The sequence below is a fragment of the Fopius arisanus genome, unplaced genomic scaffold (genome assembly GCF_000806365.1).
Source record: "Fopius arisanus strain USDA-PBARC FA_bdor unplaced genomic scaffold, ASM80636v1 scaffold00030, whole genome shotgun sequence".
In the NCBI taxonomy this organism is placed as follows: Eukaryota; Metazoa; Arthropoda; class Insecta; order Hymenoptera; family Braconidae; genus Fopius; species Fopius arisanus.
In genome coordinates, this window is record NW_011887769.1 from 457,742 (window position 1) to 467,114 (window position 9,373).

Sequence of the window (9,373 nt, forward strand, 5' to 3'; positions counted from 1 at the left end):
TGTTACTAGCTTATCGCCTCATTTATTCATGTGAATGATAATCACCTGAAAAGGATAACGAATTATTCACAAAACTCGTTGTTGGCAAATTATTCTTGGCAATTCCCTGAAATATGAAATACACTCCAGACAAATTGAGTTGAACTTCACTCCGAAATAAGCAATTCCCCAGAAACCTAAGGATTCCGGAAAGAAGGATGATGGCCACGAAAAAAAGAAACGAGAGAAGACAAAAAATGTCTCAGTGTCTCCGGAGTTGTGCTCGTAATTCTTTCTTTATCGTCACGTTTCTCTTCACGAAGTCGTTCACTCGAAATCGTGAGCGCAAAGAGAATATTAGAAAAAGGAAAGCAAAGCAGGAAAGCTCCTTTAATATCATCCCTTACAGGGATATCCACCTGCGTCTTCCTGACGTACACAACGTAAATAATAATAATTCTCGGACGCAGCCGAGTATAAACCGAAAAAACGAGTGAGAGGTATAAATAAAGACGGTGGAGGTGGAATAAAGTGATGCATACCTAGTACGGTCGGACGTATAAAGCACATTGGTAAACAGTGGATTTTTCCAAAACTGTCTTGTGAGTAAAATTGAGCAATACCCATTCATATCGCACTGGTTTACGAGGGACGACAGACCTCCCTCACTGCCTTCAATATTCAGATATTATCTCCAACAGTTGCGTTATACCACGATTTGATTCTATTCTTATGAGGCACGATCTCTTGGTTTTCTTGGGTGAACACTTTAGCGATATCTGCTGACGAGGTTGAATCACCTCAGACACTCATCCTCCATCATTTTATTTTCTCGCCTGACGGCTGAATCCGTCATATTATCGCTCCATCGCTCGGCGAAATGTCACGTCGAGAGAGAGATTTTACCATTCACGAGTTTTTCGTCCCACCCGATCATTTTTTGTGAGTTTTATGCGAGAAAAAAGGGTCGACAAGAAAAAAAAAATCGTCGACCCCAGTAAAATTTAATATTATAGATTGAGCCATCGCTAAAGTTTTCTATTTTTCCAGAATTTTGGTGGGGAAACTACAACTTAAGTGTTGTCGGATCTGTGAGAAATTGTGTAAAATACACACCAATGAAAGAAAATTTTGTGTTCAGCACAGTACATGCGCGCAAGTGAAAGATGAAGTATGAGTGGAAATGAGTATAAGACGTCGTGACCAATGAATCAATAGTGAGGAATGAGTGGGACAGATTTTAGGGTTCAACTTTCGAGAGTTTCGATTCAATTCGATAGAAATGTTGATCTCCCGTTTACATACGAAAAAGAAATTCTATCAGATTGTGAGACCGCAGAGTAATGAGAACAATAAAATTATCCTCTAATAAGTCAAAAGTACAAAAATAATCACATCTTGAAGATAATTGACAGCGACTATAAATTTAGCTCCACAACCGGTATCAGATTTTCAATTATAATTTATTGATAATCAAGGCGAAAATCGTAATTTGACGACGAAACATTTTAAAGAAAAAAATTGAGACACTGCATTTTTTTTGCTGGTTATTGCACCGCGCTTCGACTCTGTTACAGTACATAGCGATGATGATCAAGACTTTAATTGGTTAGATGTCACCATTTTATATGGCCAGGAATCGAATCTGGAACCTATTCTTGTGAGGAAGCGACATTAACCACACATTCTGCATTTGTGACATTCCAAAATCGACACTAAATCACCTACAAGGCACTGATGAGCGGGAGGTTGCTAATAGAGCAACCGCCTGTACCGACATAGTTTTTCCTGTGGTTTCCCACGTCACTCCTATGTTCTATAGAAGAGTAAATAAGGTACAGTGTAGGATCCACAGCCGCATGCATAAGATGAAATAAGGCCCATTAGCTAAAAGGAGAGGCACAAAGGGCCGGAATATAAGAAACAATCAAAATAAAAAATCTATAAAAAGTCATCAAATTGATGGAATGAAAAAAAAATCAGTCGTAATTGCGAGGTTCGAAATGGCGTATAATAAAGGAACATGAATTAAACCTGAAGATTTGCAAATGAAAGAAAAATCCTAATTTTAGGGGGTGACATAACCTTCCAAACAGAAACAGTCTCTAATATCCATATCATCTCATCCATACACCATTTTAAGAAAACCTAACCACCATTACCGAGAAAATAAATATTACGTCCACATTGAAGTGGAAAACATTCCAACCAAAGATAATTTTTCAAGTGAACCATAAAAATTCCATTTTTGTCGAAGACTCTCGGAACCCAATCAAAATGGTCAAATTTGGATGAATTAAGTGTCGATTCGGAGCTTATTTTATTATATTGAGTCATTTAATTATATAGTCCTCCAAACAGGGAGAACGGAATTAGCGTAATAACCTGCAAAAGTATCAGTGTTATGGTCACGGATCGTTATATAGTGGATCACCATTTTGTGTCTTCTGATTAGCCGTACAAAAAAGGTAATGACAAAACTTTCGATATTAGACCTAGATTCCCATATATTTTATCGCTTCGCCATTAACCTGATATGGAGAGAGAGAGAGAGAGAGAGAGAGAGAGAGAGAGAGAGAGAGAAAATGTGGAGAAAATGTGGAGAAGAGATGGAAAAATTCACAAGTGTACGAGATTTCGTCGATTATTTGCCGAGAGGGTATGGCAGGCGTGTCAATGGCGTTTTGATTGATATCCGATGAAGGGAGAAGTCAATAAAGACCCGGAGACAGAGCAAATTGTCGATTGAAGAAGTGAGACAGCGGTACGGACAATCCCGACACATTAAACTCTCGAGAATATTTTTTTCTCTCCTATTTTTATCGCTATCCATCGGCTCAAGGAGCTCACATTTTCTCCCTCGTTTCCGTATCAGCATAATTCCCGGTGCTCTTCTGCCCGGTTACGCCCCGAAATTTTCCGACGAACAAAGGACCATAACTTGGAGTTAATACCCAAGCCATTATCGATAATGATTTCACGTCTGAACTTCTCTGGCGTCTATCGTTGGATGACGGATCAATTTACGAGGATGCATTAGCGGACTTATCCCTCATCTCCGGAGGGGAAAAAATCGCCTCATTCTGAATTCATCGCAACACAAACTGAACTGATTGAAATGTAATATTGACCCGAGAACAATCCGCGGGGACAATAACTACCGTCGACGCAATTCCCGAACGCTTCAACAAAAACAAACAGCGGTTGAGATATCGAATTCGTCAATTATATTTGGTGGGTGGCAATGGGGGATGATTCTAGTACAGCAACACGTATCCAACGGGGCGTTAAGGCCATTGTGGATTAGAGGGTGCGGCCCTCGGAAGGGCAAACACCACCTAGCAACCGGCTGTTGCACCAAAATTTATCAACGCTACAGTGAATTTCGATAACGTGAGACAAATACATTGAGAACCCGGGATTAATCGGGAGAATCTACAATCTCGATGACTACCGACCAATCAATAAATCCACAAATAAATAAATGAGCGGATAAAGCAATAAATTTTGAGATTGGGATCTGTGGTGCAACGGGTTATGATACTGGTTTTTCATTCTTAATTTCATAAGGGGCTGTTGCCATTTTGTTGTCGATTCTTCTGAATCGTAGGACGAATTTCACTCACCTCAAATCTGTTTGTCACACATTTTTTTGAATATTGGGGAAGTAACGTGGAGGCAACACTGCGATTCCAACACTGAGGCGCCGCCAGTTTAACGCCGATTTGCAAGGCAATCTGTGGACGATCAATGAAAATTTTCACACTCTGTTGAGGGCAGGTATTAACGCGAAAAACTATCTCAGTTGTGAGAATGAAATTATCGTTGAGAATTATTCAGATTGTTCTTGGGTGTAGGGAGATTATCGTGTCTGTTTCTCAGACAGTGTAATAAGTAATTAAGTTTGTCAGAATTGCAGAGGAATTTTCCGCAGAGGAAAATGTTCTTCCTGCGAGAAAAACTCTCTCAATCCTAGGAAACTATTTTTAGTTCTCTCATTAAAGTCTGTGATTTTGGACTTAAATTGAAATTCATTGCAGTGCAAAAAATTTGTAAAAATTATCAATTATCTTTAGATTATTCATTAACATGAGCAGTGTGACTAGCTATCTGACACTTGACATACGATTCCGAGAATATCTCTTCAGATATTTTGTTTTTTTTATTGATAATATGCTTATTGGCAAAAGTGAATTTTGTGCAAAAAATAGAAGTATGAAAAGTGTGTGTGGGGGAGGAAAGGGGAGGGGGCGGGGTGCTTATTATATTTACGATATTTTATTTAGATTTATTATATTTTTTTTCACAACATTTTGAAGAAAAAAAAAATTCCATCGAATCGGTATTTTTCGAGAGAGACTGTAGTCGGGCGCGCCCTTTTGGCGCAAACTATTTTGCATGTAATTGAATCTAAACAGTTTAATGTTGATAAAATATTAGAGATTTTTGTCATCATTTTTATCTCTTCTTTGCCATTTTAGATCATATATTCGATGAGGTTGTACATGACAATGAAATATTTGGGCATTTCACATAACTGGCGTATCCTTTTGACATTTATTTAATGTGCTCGCAATTGAGCATACATGCATTATCTCAATACGAAACCCAGAGAATGATGCGAAAAACCGAAGGAAAGGAACCGTTACGGACACGGATCATTTATTTATTGATGGATTGTAGAAAAAAGTTTTATATAACAAGTGGAATATTGCCGAAACCCCTGGTCCGATTTCGGAGTGTCTCAATTCAAAACTTTGTTATCAAAAGACTTGAAGGTATACTAAATTTAATAGTTTCTATCTCAATGATTTTTTAAGATATGCCCACACAGGCAGTTTCAAGGAAAAAATGAAATATTTTTTTACCATCAATAAATCGATGATAAAGTCCCGAGTAGTTTTTATAATATGTTTTTTCCTATCAATTTATATCTATTAAGAATCTGCAAACCGTTCTTAAGTAATAATGCTATACTATGTGTACACTAGGAAAAATGGGTGGCGAAAAGAATATTCCCGGAAAAAATATCCCGAAAAAAAAATCCCGGAATAAATATCCCCGGAAAAAATATCCCTCCGGTCATTCATCCCCGTTTCTCTCCTGTCTTTTTGTGCTTAAGCTTTGCAAAATGGGGGGGTCCAGGGGGACGGGGCCCCCGTGGGGTCGAGGGGCGAAGCCCCGGTGGAGGGAGATCTGGGGAATTCACCCCCCCCCCCCTGCCGAAAAAATATATTGAATAAGAATTTGAGAAAAATAAAGATGATTGAATTTCATGGGGAATCGAACCCAAGTTTTCTAATTAAGACTTTTCTTGAGGAAATTTCAGGGATTCATTTTTCGGGATTCAAATGATTGGTTTATGATAGAATAATATATTGAAAAGTGAAAATGAATAAATTCAAATATTTTCGATGAAATACGGAAAAAAATGTACATTTTTAAAGAGAGATTCGGGAATTTTGGAATGAGCTGCTGGATAATTCGAGCGGAAATGATTTCTTTCCTTTGGCCATGTGTGTTTCCTTCCCTCGGTTGATAAATCATGAAAGAGGAGACCGAGGGAGATAACGGAGAAATGAGTATCAAAGTTAGTAATTCATTAGTCGGCTGTTTGCTCAAGGCTGGGGCCGTTTGATCAAACTTTTCCAGAGAGTGAGAGTGATGCGAGAACTCGTATAACCCAGTCTCGAGCGTTTGACAACTGTTGGATGTACGCGCTGTTCAAACACAAGCAAGTGCTCGAAAGCGCCGCAAAGTTTCTCTCTAGATTGTTAGACACTGGGGCTGAGAGCGTGACGTTTTCGTGGGGGTTCACTCCTCCATCGTCCAAAATTATTCGCAAATTTTCGAACATATTAAAAAATGTTTTTTTTTTCTGTAATTATTTTAGAACTTCAAAGGTTTTAATTTAAGACCTTCACAAGTTTCGATTCGTTGTTAGTTTTTTTGCTTCCGAATGAAAGCTTTGGAATCCTTCGATTCTGAGATTTTCTCAAATTTTTTCAGACCTCACGTTATTAGAGACCTGTGGTTTAATGTCTCAAAATAAAAATTTCAAGTTCTAAAACTTTGTCTTATGCAAAGTCTTCATTTAATCATAGGAAGCAAAGTGAAGTGTTAATTGAGAGATTATTAAGATATTTAGGACTCAATTTGAAATTTTTCCTCATTCTCAAGTTCTTAACCCTGAGGGGTTTGACATAAAATTCAAGTTCAGTCGGAAAGTCTTCAGTCTGCTATGACACCCTCAAATTAGGACTTATGGAAGTCTCAACGCACGACTTTTGAAATCCTAAAACTAAGGTGATAAATCACAAAGTAAGCTTTTATTTTTTGGAGTGTACGTGGAGTGGTTTAATAACAACAACGACCTGCGATTTCACCTAATAACAAAGGAATTGCGGAAATCCGAGTGCGACGGGAGGACGAGGCTGCGTCTTTTGTATGAATATGTATTACAGACATCTGTCGTCTTGTAGCTGCGAGACTGGAGGACAAAGGGCTCCAGGGACTACGGACAATTTAATATCTGACGGTGCGAATGTCTTTACTTCGCCTTGTTAGGTGACAACTCTCTTCACTCCGTTGTGTTTCACACCGTTCAGTTATTGCTCTTTCATAGGATAAGAGAACTGAATTTTGCCATTCAATCTAAAGTAGTTCATTGAATTTTTCAATCTTCTGTATGTGTCCTCTACCTCAAAAAAAGCTTCTGCAACTTTATCATCAATTTAATCACTCATTGTTTCAGTAAATGCAAATCATACCATTCGACTCAATTTCTCGCAATTCCAACTGCTTTCCGGAGAATTAATAAAAGTCTGGAGAACACTGTTGATAACTTATTCTTTAAATTTAATCAGAAGTAATAGAACAAACGAATGCCAGTTAGTTATGATAACACCTCCAACCTTTTCCCAAAAACTGACGGAAACGCTCATTAATGTTTTGCACTTATCTTGTAGGAAATGAATTCTGAATGAATCTCTGAACGAATTGTTCCCTCTGAGACATAAATTTAGTATAGTTTTAATTTAGTAATTTAGTTATATTATAATTTAGTTTTATTATAAAAGTAGCGTAATTTCTATTCTACATTCATCTCTTCCTTTTCCTTTCCCTCTGCAGGTATATGATTTTTATAATTCATATAAATTCATTTCATTCATTGAAATATATTGTCGCGTCTTTATTTTTTCTGTACTTGTTCGTGCGTATGTCAGTCTTATTATTATTTCTTTCACTCCAGTTTATTTCAATAAACTCTTCATCGCTTGGAGCTCTTCCCTTTTTATTTCACCCAAATTTGTAACAATATTCGATAGAACGTGTGATAATGTAGTACAAACTCTACCAGCACTTATAGCATTACCCAGGGTTCACGACGGCGACGCGGTTGGTATATGAACCCCACAAAGATCAGAATATCATCCGGTCATCACCCTCCAGCTTTTTTTTACCCGATTGAGTTCGACTCAGTTTTTATTGGATTATTGAATATATTATTTAGATCTCTCTTCCTGAGAAATTCATTTGTGATATTATGGATGCTAAATCGAATTCACGCGGAAAGCTCTTCGAAAGGGCGTCATAAATATGAACGCTGAGTCTAGTCGATGAAAAAGCAGAGAACCCTGTCTTTTGGGTGGCGATACTTTTCGAAACCTTTGTGAGCAGGGTCAGTCTTGTATTTATTTGATATTTCAAGTGTCAAGATTTAGTTCCTCGTGATTTTTTAAAATAAAGAAAAATAGTAAAACTCATTGCGTCCTTTTAATTATTCTGCTTTTTATTTCATCTTCAATCATTTTATTTTTTATTCCCCCCCAGTTATGTTATTGAATGATGAATTATTTCAGTTCTACAGCAAAATTTTTTGGAGCAGTTATGTACACTCATTGCCAAATGAATAACGAGATTACTGGGAGATATTCGATAATTGGCGGCGATAATAGAGCTGTAATGTTCATATACAGCTGCTGAAAAGAATTCCAATGATAAAAATGCGCTGAAGTACCGTTTCCCCCTAAATGGCATCCACGAAACGGAGAAAGTTTCTTTGTTCTCTTCCCGCCTCATTTGAATTAATAAAAATGCTAATACGTGGGATTTCCTATCGGGCATTTGCCTCGGTTACGGCAATATTCGAATTGCCTTTTTTCAGTCTTACTTCTCGCAATTAATTCCACAATTTTTATCAAAGATAATTTGGAAAGTCGAGGACGTATTTCTCACTTTATGCAAAATCTTGACATATTTTCAGTGACAATTAAGAAGTCCAAGGCAGCTGTATAATTAGGTTTGTGTATTACTCGTTTATACTAATTTTTCCGGATTTGCAATTTAAATTATTCAAATACGGCTTTGATTGAAAATTTCATCAAAGTTAAGCATCAACTCTGTTATTTCAGCCATCGCTGATAATAGGGAAAGACATTCCAAGCGTCTAGGGTTGCTTTCATCCAAGGCATCGCTATCGATCCTATTTCAATTTAAAACTGAAATGGGGGGGAGAATATTCCAAAAGGGAGTCGGCCGCATTCACGCTGATTTAATTAAGTTTTGCGGGGGAAGGGGGGTTGGTTTATTACATTACTCGTCGAATGATCGCGCGGACAGCATTGGATTTGTGCGTGCGGCATCTCCCTCAGAGCTGTCCTTTGAACATCAACCAGAGGTTAATTGGAAATATTGATATTGAAAGGGTGAATAATTACTTTAGCTCTCAACAATGTACTGCAAAATACCCCTTTGCACCTCCTTAATCCCCAAAAATCCAGCTGAAGTCAAATTTAATCAACGCCATCTCCTCTTCATTCATCAAAATCGGACAAAATTACTCAACACTCTCAGCCCCAGCCGATAACTCTCATTCCGCTTAAAATAATTCCCATTTAATGGTTCTTCGATAAAGGTACCAATCGCGAATAAAATAGTTATCAACTGTATCGATAGCCGATACATAACTACAATAATACCAACAGCCGCTGTAGTAGATCACTGTCAAAAACTGTCCTACCTATAAATGCTAATTTTCAATATATCCACGAACATCTACAGTGGGCGCTGACCATCGAATTGGTGTAATGGGATGTGCCGATTGGGTGAGTACTTTTTTTTCAAATTCACTCCTTCGTCCTGAAGTATAATCGCAAAGGTTTCAGACATTTTACAAAATTTCTGTTTTTAGTAAATATTCTTGTTAGTACTGTGATAATTGCATTGAATGTGTCATGACTTATCTCTTCTATCCAAATTTGTCGAGTCCCACGGTTTATCGTTATCACCTCGACTTAACTGGGAGTCCCTTCATCCGAATGTGATTACTCAAACGCAGGTGTTTCCGTACTAGTTAGTCAGTACGAATGTACAATGAACAGTAAGGGGGGGG